The 9,898-nt window shown below is 43.1% G+C and overlaps 1 long non-coding RNA gene across 2 annotated transcripts; it reads right to left on the bottom strand.

Moving 5' to 3' along the window:
• Positions 1 to 2,179: 2,179 nt before the first annotated feature.
• LOC137841005 (uncharacterized) lies at positions 2,180 to 5,394 on the bottom strand. 2 transcript variants are annotated; one of them, XR_011088282.1, is made up of 4 exons: positions 4,730 to 5,394; positions 3,606 to 4,166; positions 3,054 to 3,197; positions 2,180 to 2,443 (listed from the first exon to the last, which is right to left on the bottom strand). It is a non-coding gene; the product is annotated as an uncharacterized lncRNA (long non-coding RNA). The 2 variants fall into 2 exon arrangements; XR_011088281.1 differs by having other exon boundaries at positions 3,606 to 5,394.
• Positions 5,395 to 9,898: the final 4,504 nt, after the last annotated feature.

Here is a 9,898-nt window from a genome sequence, read left to right as displayed (position 1 = left end):
TCAGAGTCATCAGTGGCGAAAAATCCCTATTTTAAGTACGACTCCAGAAATGTTCTTTTAAATGCAGCGTTCCTTTTCTTAGAAGTGGTAGCCTCTTCTTCGGTCTCCTTATTGGCTTTTTTCCCTTTCCGAAGAAGCTTTCCAAACTTCTCTGTTTCGTGGTCATTTTTGCTTGCCTCGCGGGCTCGACTTGGGTGACATGTCACGTGACCGAGACGAGCGTCATGTGTGAAGGGAGACGGCGACGGATGTAATTGGGAGAGAATCGCCATTTTTAAAAATATTTTTCCAAATAAATTCTTACTTATTTTTGCGGGCTCGACTGGGAAAACATGTAACGTGACCGGGACGAGCGTCTTGACCAGAATAAATTGATCGTCGATTAAAAATCGTCGGGGGGTTGGGGACCCCTTTCATATACTACACATTGAAACAATACTTTAGCGACTGTATTTGCTATAAACAAAATAAAAAACTGGGTCACATAAATCGGCGGATGACGTTGCTTGTAATGATTTTCAACATCCACGAGGTGTCAGTGCTGAGCGACACAATCAACAGATAGGGAATGTATTTGCAATAATTTAATAAACCGGGTCACCTAAATCCACGGGTGACTTCGCTGGTAATTAGTTTATGCATCCACTAGGTGTCAGTGTTGAACGACAGAATCAACAGCTAGGGAACTTATTTGCAATAGAAATTTAATAAACTGGGTCACCTAAATACGCGGATGACTTTGCTGGTAATAATTTTCAACATCTACCAGGTGCTGAGCGACAGAATCAACAGATAGGGAATGTACTGCTTATCACCCAACATGTTGCACATTTAGCACATTTAGGAAAGACCGAGTTACTTTTTCTGGTTTTGTTGTAGCTTATGTGGTTATCAAGCCAACGCATGAAAGAAAAACTAAATACGGCCGAATAAATTGACACCCGTAAGGCGGCGGGCCCTGACAACATCCCGGGTCGAGCGCTGAAGGACTGAGCTGGGGAGCTGTCGGGTGTCTTCACGGACATCTTTAACGTTTCCCTGCAGCAGGCCATCGTCCCCTCGTGTTTCAAGGCTGCCACCATTGTTCCTGTGCCAAAGAAACCTGCACCGTCCTGCTTCAATGACTACCGCCCTGTGGCACTGACCCCATCATCATGAAGTGCTTTGAGCGGCTGGTCATGGCGCACATCAAGTCTGTTCTCCCCCCCACCATTGACCCTTTTCAGTTTGCGTACCGTGCCAAGCGGTCCTCTGAGGATGCCATCTGCTCTGCCCTCCACTCGGCCCTCACCCACCTGGAGAGAAAGGACTCATATGTGAGGTTGCTGTTTGTGGACTTCAGCTCTGCCTTCAACACCATTGTGCCGCAGCGACTCATATGCAAACTCGACGAGCTGGGCCTCAGTACCTCCCTCTGCAACTGGCTACTGGACTTCCTCTGTCAGAGGCCTCAGGTGGTGCGTGTTGGCGACAAAATCTCCGCCAGCATCACGTTGAGCACGGGGGCCCCATCCATCCATCTATCCATCCATCCATCCATCCGTCCGTCCGTCCGTCCGTCCGTCCGTCCGTCCGTCCGTCCGTCCATCCATCCATCCATCCATCCATCTTCTTCCGCTTATCCGGATCGGGTCACGGGGGCATCAGCTTTAGGAGGGACTCCCAGACTTCCCTCTCCCCAGTCACTTCATCCAGCTCATCCCGGGGATCCCAAGGCGTTCCCAGACCAGCTGAGAGACATAGTCTCTCCAGTGCGTCCTGGTTCGTCCCCGGTGTCTCCTACCGGTCGGGCATGCCCGGAACACCTCCCCAGGGAAGCGTCCAGGAGGCATCCTGATGAGATGCCCGAGCCACCTCATCTGGCTCCTCTCAACGTGGAGGAGCAGCGGCTCTACTCCGAGTCTCTCCCGGATGACCGAGCTTCTCACCTTATCTCTAAGGGAGAGCCCGGACACCCTGCGGAGTATACTCATTTCAGCTGCTTGTACCCTGGATCTCGTTCTTTGGGTCACGACATTGATACTAATACATAACTAATTACTAGAACTAATACATTTAATATAATGACGCAACACACAATTTATACACGGACAACTAAATATAACTAAGTGGTGAAATATATTATCATAATGTGGATTAAATTAATTTAATTCAATGAAAAAAAATTAAACAATGACTATTTTGTGCATTTAACTTTAAACTTTAATAATAGAACATTTTAAACAGAACAATAAACAAGTAACAAGAAATACAAACAATAGAACAAAAAATAAAACAAAATTACCACAAAAACCCCCTCTGGGGGAAAATTAGGGCCGTCGGGGAATCTTTGGTTTCACGTAGTCAATGGAACCCTTTTGGTGGCATTTGTGGCGTCCATGAGCTCCACTTGCTCTCTTTTTATTTTAAAGGCCACAACATGAAACGCCTCTTCTTCCAGTTTCTGCGTAAAGAAGTGTCATGATAATTTATTAAGTGTTTAAAACACCACGAGAAAACATGATGGATGGATGGATGGATGGATGGATGGATGGATGGATGGATGGATGGATGGATGGATGGATGGATGGATGGATGGATGGATGGATGGATGGATGGATGGATGGATGGATGGATGGGTAAGTAAGTAGGTAGGTAGGTCAGACAGACAGACAGACAGACAGACAGACAGACAGACAGACAGACAGATAGATAGATAGATAGATAGATAGATACATAGATAGATAGATAGATAAGATGGATTGATCGATCGATCGATAAATTAAAACCTAAAACAGTTTGATTAATTTAATGACCATAATGTCAACCACAATGATTTTATACAGTTAAGGAAGCAAGTGAAATTGTATGTCTTCCTGATAGGGCTGTATCTGAGACAAAATCTTATAAAGTTGATGATCCAGATTTTGAGAAAACTCCTAAAACAGAATCTGACTTCAGCCTTGATGATGATGAGCCACTGATAGCAGTGCATCCCAAGTAAATAACAGTATTGATTCAATTTAGAATACCTTCGTTTATACACATAGGAAAAAACTGCTTGCTTTTGGTACCTTTATCACAGTATTTTCTGTGGAGTGGAGCTCCACGCCTCCGGAACAGGATGTCTTCAGGTGCGTCATGGACAGCCGCTGTCCGACTGTTACCTGGAAAAGGTTGGTCTCTCGCCACCTGACCACCTTTATTTCCCTTTGATCCTATAATGAAAATGTCAAATTAGTACTAGCTGTTGAAATGTAGATCTAGACTACAATTACTAAGGCAACAAAGCTAGAGACATACTCAAGAAACTGGTGTCAAATTTCTGTCCTACAAAACCAGTGTCTTGCATGTTTAGACGTCTCCCTCCTCTAATATACATGATTGTATGCAAACTGCATGGGTGATATTAGAGGAGTGAGCTATCTAAAGCTTGGAAGGGATCAGGCCTTGATGCCCTAAGGCAGGGGTCCTTATATTTCTGACACGTAACGGGTCCGTGGTGCAAAAGAGGTTGGGGACCACTGCCCTAAGCGACCTTACTCAAGTAAAATGTGAGTGTGTGTGATATATCTATATTTAGACACACACACACGCACGCAATGTTAGAGGGAGAAATTGTTTACTTTTTTTAAACAAAAGATGCCCAATAGGACCGAAACCCCACGTGTCAGCACCATCTTGATGGCGGATCTAAAACAGAAAGAGATTAATAAACATCAATACTTCATGAAAGAGAGGTAGCGAAAAGAGAGAGATTGATTTTACAGTAGAGACAATGCCGTCTGTCGTAAACAGGACATGGCGGATGTCCTTCAAGGCTTTGTCAATGCTTGGAGGGTACAGCAGAGCTGTCCCCTTCACCTCCAAATCTGGCGTCACCTCCATCCCTCCAGCCACGTAAATGGTGGTGTTGTGCCGGGAGAAGAGGACCCCTTCTTCTCTTCCCCGGCCACAATTAATAAAGCGAAAAGTACTTCCGACAGAGATGAAATTCTCAAACAGAACAAATTTGCACAGATGGTGGCCATCACAGAAGGCCACCACTGTGTCATAGTGGGAGGCCCCAGCCTCCACCGTGCCATCCTCTTTTAGGACCCATCTTGTATATTTCGTCATGGTTTTTAAGGCCACCACTTTGGCCGTGAGCGCCGCCGGCAATTGATGGAGCGTCCAGAGGTTTTCCACTTTGAAAATAAAAATAATAACTGGTCAGCAGAGATATAATTATTATAGCACTTATATATGGTTTAATTAGTCTACATAATGACAGAAATTGATTTCATAAAATAGCTGTCAAACTTGGATCAAGGAGAGGACTCGGATGCAGAGTGACAACAAAAAAGGAATTTATTCTAACAGGCTGGAGTCAGCAAAAAAACAAAAGAGGGAAAACGAGGTGGCAAAAAACAAAAACTGAAATACACAGAGCTTAGGCTTGATGACAAAGGTTTCTTCAATAACTAGGTTCTCAAAAAGGACTCTTTAACTGACGATCGCTGGTGCTCTGGACGGGACAAGACACACTGGCACAAGACAAGGGGAAGACTCTGACTAAATACACAGAGAAGGGTAAGGGCACAGGTGCAGACAATTGGGATTAAGGAAGGCAAGCAGACTGACGCACAGAGGAAGGACCCACGAACTGAAACGAGAGGAGAGTTACTTATCAAAATAAAACAGGAAGTGACAATACGACAAAAAAGACAAAACAACAAGGACCTACAAAACATAACGGCATGAGACATACCTCTGGCCGCATAATTCCCGAGTGACTTCTTCGAAGGGCTTCAAAATGTCACAGGCCTGCTTTATTCCCTCCCATTCCTCTGGTGTTAGGATTGATAATTTTGGATTTGCAAGTGCTAAAGTTGTAATTATTGCATCTTTGTTCACAAGAGTACTTTGGATCATGTAGAACAGGGGTGCTCAATACGTCGATCGCGATCGACCAGTCGATCGCCAAGCTACTACTGATCGATCGCATGACGTTTAAAAAAAAAGAAAAATGCTGTATGCTAGAATCCAGCCCATCGCTTGATTGACATACAGGTAGGCCTGTCGGGAGGCAATCACAGTGAACCGCACATGAGCAATAGACAGTGACTACAACCCCTCACCGCAGCATGTTTAACGGCCACGCACACACAAACCGCCAACGTTTATAAGCTTATCAACGCACGCACTCGCTTTTTTTCTTTTCTCCCAGCCGGTGTTACATGTCAACTTGCTCCCATGTTATCTTGCTCCCCGTCTCGAGTTACGACTGTTAGGGTAAAGCGAGTTGCGCAGTTTTGTGTTTCGCGAAAGAATTTCATTGTACGAAGAAAAGTGCTTTCCTTTTGTACACATGACAATAAACACTTTGAATCTTGCAGATTTGTCACAAGCGACGTCGAACTTGCCTGATTGCAAACTGTTCAAATTCTCAATAAAAATGTTGAACGAAATGTCTCGTTTACATTTTGGACTGGCTGCAAGAAATAGCAAACACTAAAAAAAAAAAATGAAAAAATAGAACAGTTATAAGCGGGATTTGAACCCGTGACGCAAAGAAATAAAGCACAGCTCACTTGCCACCGCCTAAACCGCTGTGCTATCGTACACGCACTGCAACAGGAACAAATTATCTTAAATATAGCCAAAACTAAATTACTCGGCGAGGGTACGTGTTGATGTGATGCCTTGTGTCTACCCGCCCATGTTAACTGGCTCCTCGGAACCAACTTGACATGGTCGCGTTCCCAGGCTCCACACCAAACTCGCAGCAGGGAATCATGCATTTATGACATGATCAACTTTCTAGACACATAAGGAATGGGTTCAAGCACTAAAGCAGTGGTGTTATATTGATCGGCTTTGTGTATTAATAGGAGTGTGGAGAGAACAGAATTTCACAAATGGTTGTCTGTCATGCGATGCGACGCGTGGTGGGTGAGCGGTGTGATATACAAAGGTTTACCGCTGAAAAGATGGTACACTTGCACAGCCCCCCAACCAAGGATGATTTACTGTTCTGCTAAGTTTAATATCAGAGCACTCTTTGCACAATGTTGACATTCAAAAGTCTTTAGAGGCATTTGAACACACGCGCGCCCAATGTTCAAGTTTGTTTGCACCACCATGTCAGGGATGATGTCATTGCATGGATTTTGAAATAGTAGTGTAAGGACCGTTAAAATGTGATGAATAATTAGAGACAAACAACTGAAAAGTCAATAAAGGTGAATTTTACTTGTGTAACACAAACATAATGTAATACAATACAACATAAATTAGACTCGCACGAGGAAGCTGTCTCCCTTGACCAATTGCTCATGATGGAGAACTCCGAATGGAATACAACTTAACAGATCAGGTAAACATCTTTATTTAAGTAGCTTGGTGAGGAAGGCAATACGTAACTTTCAATAAAAAGAAAAAAAAAAAAGAAAAAAAAAGAAAAAAAAAGGCCAAATACACAAAGGGCAACAGTAATCCTTCTCCACATTTGGTTCACCCACACATTTTGAATGGTACCACATGCAGCAAAAGGAGCACTCTATTTGTGGGGCACAAAAGGAGAATATACATTCTAACAAAGTGTAAAGCTCATCTGGACGTTGTCAGGTCATACCCAATCGACTACTTCTTCCAAATCTTCCGCCCCACACACTCTACAAATATTTGACAATTCATCTGCAAAATATAATATGTACATACTTCATATCAAATAATCCCAGGTTGTTGTTTTGTGGAGGGGATCTATACAAAATACGCAATTCCTTGCAGAAAAGGGAACAACCATTTTCCCTTCACACACTTAGTTTGAATGTTCAAGTTTGTTTGCCCCACTGCTTCAGGTATTCTGAGAGGGGAATTCACAGGGGCCAATTAAAAACATTAAAAATGCTACCAGGTGTCTCGTTAGATTGCTAGGTTGGGGAGATAGTTACATTTATTTTTCACACCTGTGTATTACTAGTTTATAAAAAGGCCCCAAAAATCATAAAAAAAAATTCAGTCAGTTTAGGAGACAGAGACACAAAGACATATAGAGACAAACAAACAGGTAGTGTTATGGCTACTCAAGCAAGGGTGTTAATGCTACCCCTGGTAATTTGGATGTAGTTATTCAAAGACAAAATGATATAGCAGAACTCATTGTCTCACAGCAAAATGTATCTAAATTACCTGTGAAAGAAACACATGTTTTTGATGGTTATCCATTGGCATATCAGTCGTTTATTCATGCATTTGAACACTTAATTGAAGATAAAACTAAAAATGATCAAAACAGACTATACTATCTCGAACAGTTCACTTCTGGTTTGCCTAGAGATCTGGTTCGCAGCTGTTTGCACAAGGGAGGAGGCAGGGGCTATAAGGAAGCAAGAGACCTGTTAAAAGAGAACTTTGGGAATGAAGTAAAGATTTCTGCTGCTTACCTGGAGAAAGCTTTGAATTGGAGAGCGATTAAAGCTGAGGATGGGAAAATGATGCACGCATATTCAATGTATTTAAGAGGATGCTGTAATGGAATGCAAGACTTACAGTATTTAGAGGAACTTGAGATCCCAACAAATCTAAGATTAATCGCATCCAAACTGCCCTACAAGCTCAGGGAAAAATGGCGGGCCACAGCCTATGAGACACAGCAGAGAACTGGAAGTAGAATCAGATTCCATTACCTTGTGGATTTTGTGGAAAAACATGCTAAGATGCCTTTGGATCCCTTATTTGGAGACATTCAAGACCAAAACCCCACAAAAAGGCCCATTCCGAGATTCCAACCAAAATCAATCAGAGGTAAAAACAGCAGTTTTGCTACTTCAGTGGCAGTGAACACACAAACAGGAAACACTGTAAGGCAATCAGCTCGTCCACCAGTAACCCCTCAAACCTCACCCAGTTCTAACATCTCTTCCTGTGGATTCTGCAAAGGAAGAGATGCTCTGATTGATTGCTCATTTTTCAAAGCAGAGGCACATGAAAACAAGGTTGAATTCCTAAGAAGTCATGGACATTGTTTTGGTTGCCTGTTGAAAGGTCATTCAAGCAAAAATTGTAAAAGGAGATTAATGTGCTATGTCTGTCAAATGAAGCATCCTACTGTTCTCCATATTAACAATGCAATAATTCCCAAACAGACTAATCAAACAACAATCGCCACTGCTGAGACAGAAGAGACCCCCATAAGCAGCGCTCTTGTTTCAGCAGGCAATGCAACCGGGGCCGGGAGAGAGCCAGCACTGGCAATTCTTCCTGTCAGGGTTAAGGTGGCAAAAGGGGACAGGTATATTCAAACCTATGCCTTCCTTGATCCCGGCAGCGCAGCAACATTTTGCACAGAAAAATTAATGAACCAGCTAAAAGCAAAAGGACGCAAAACAGAAATACTTTTGCGAACAATGGGGCAGGAAAGGCCGGCAGGGACCTATGAGGACAGACGACTGGAGGTGGGGGACTTGGAGGGCTGCACATATCTCGACCTGCCAAACGTTTACACACAAAGTAATATCCCTGTCTCAAAGGAAAACATTATGACACAAGCTGACATGAAGAGATGGCCATATCTCACTGGCATCCAGTTAAAGGAGATCGAGGCGGATATTGACCTCCTCATTGGAATTGATGTTCCTCAAGCAATGGAGCCGTGGAACATAATAAACCGTCATGACAACTGACCCTATGCAGTTCATACCTGACTAGGATGGGTGGTAACTGGACCACTCAATGTTGACAGTGTTGCAGAATCTGGGCCCATTGCAGTGTCAAGTAATAGAATATCTGTTGTTGAGTTCAATGATTTACTCATAAGACAATATAACCAGGATTTCTCTGAAAACATGTATGAGGAGAAAAATTAGATGGCAGTTGAGGATTAACGTTTCATGGAGATTGCATCCAGCTCAGCATTCCTTAAAGATGGCCATTATCATCTACCACTGCCTTTCAGGGATAAAGCCAAGGTCATGCCTGATAACTATCATGTGGTAAAAGAACGCACACTGCACCTTGTGAAAAGGTTCAAGAAAAATAGAACATATTCAGAAGAATACACCTCTTTTATGGAGGACATTCTCCAAAAAGATTATGCAGAAAAAGTTCCACCTCAGCAGCTTCACAGAATGGATGGGCATGTGTGGTACATCCCACATCATGGTGTTTACCGTAAACAAAAGCTCAAGCTGAGAGTGGTGTTTGACTGTACATCCTCCTTTCAAGGAAAATCTCTGAATAAGGAGCTTCTCCAAGGTCCAGACTTAACAAACACCCTCATTGGAGTGCTATTAAGATTTTGACAAGAACAAATAGCAGTTATGGCAGACATTGAGGCAATGTTTTATCAAGTGCATGTTGAAGAAAAGGACAGAGACTTCCTTAGGTTTTTGTGGTGGCCAGAGGGTGATATCAGCAAACCACTTTGTATTTACAGGATGAAAGTTAATCTCTTTGGCGCTGTATCATCCCCGAGCATTGCCAATTTTGCCCTGCATCAAACTGCTGATGACAATCAGAACCACTACTCTGATGAAGTGATGAAAACAATCAAAACTAACTTTTATGTAGATGATTGTCTTCGATCTGTGGCCACAACTGACCAAGCCATCAAGCTTGTCAAAGATCTAACTGAAGCCTGCAGCCAGGGAGGTTTCACATTGACAAAATGGGGCAGCAATAACCATAAAGTGTTAACAAGCATTCCTGTACACCACAGAGCAAAAGCAATCAAGGAACTGGACATTGATGTCATGCGGTCGCGTTTATTTTTTCAGTTTTTTGTCTCGTCAATTGTCGTAACTTTACTTCCGGTTTTATTTTGTCATCCCTTCCGTTTCAGTTAGTGTTTCCGCCCTCGGTGTTTGGTTGTCTTGTCTTCCCTGATCCCGATTGTGTGCACCTGCGTAATCGACACTAATTGTCATCACCGGTGTCC

This window comes from Syngnathus scovelli, chromosome 16 (genome assembly GCF_024217435.2).
Source record: "Syngnathus scovelli strain Florida chromosome 16, RoL_Ssco_1.2, whole genome shotgun sequence".
Taxonomy (NCBI): Eukaryota; Metazoa; Chordata; class Actinopteri; order Syngnathiformes; family Syngnathidae; genus Syngnathus; species Syngnathus scovelli.
The sequence above is the reverse complement of the archived record's forward strand: the minus strand, read 5'-3'. Positions and strand labels throughout refer to the sequence as shown.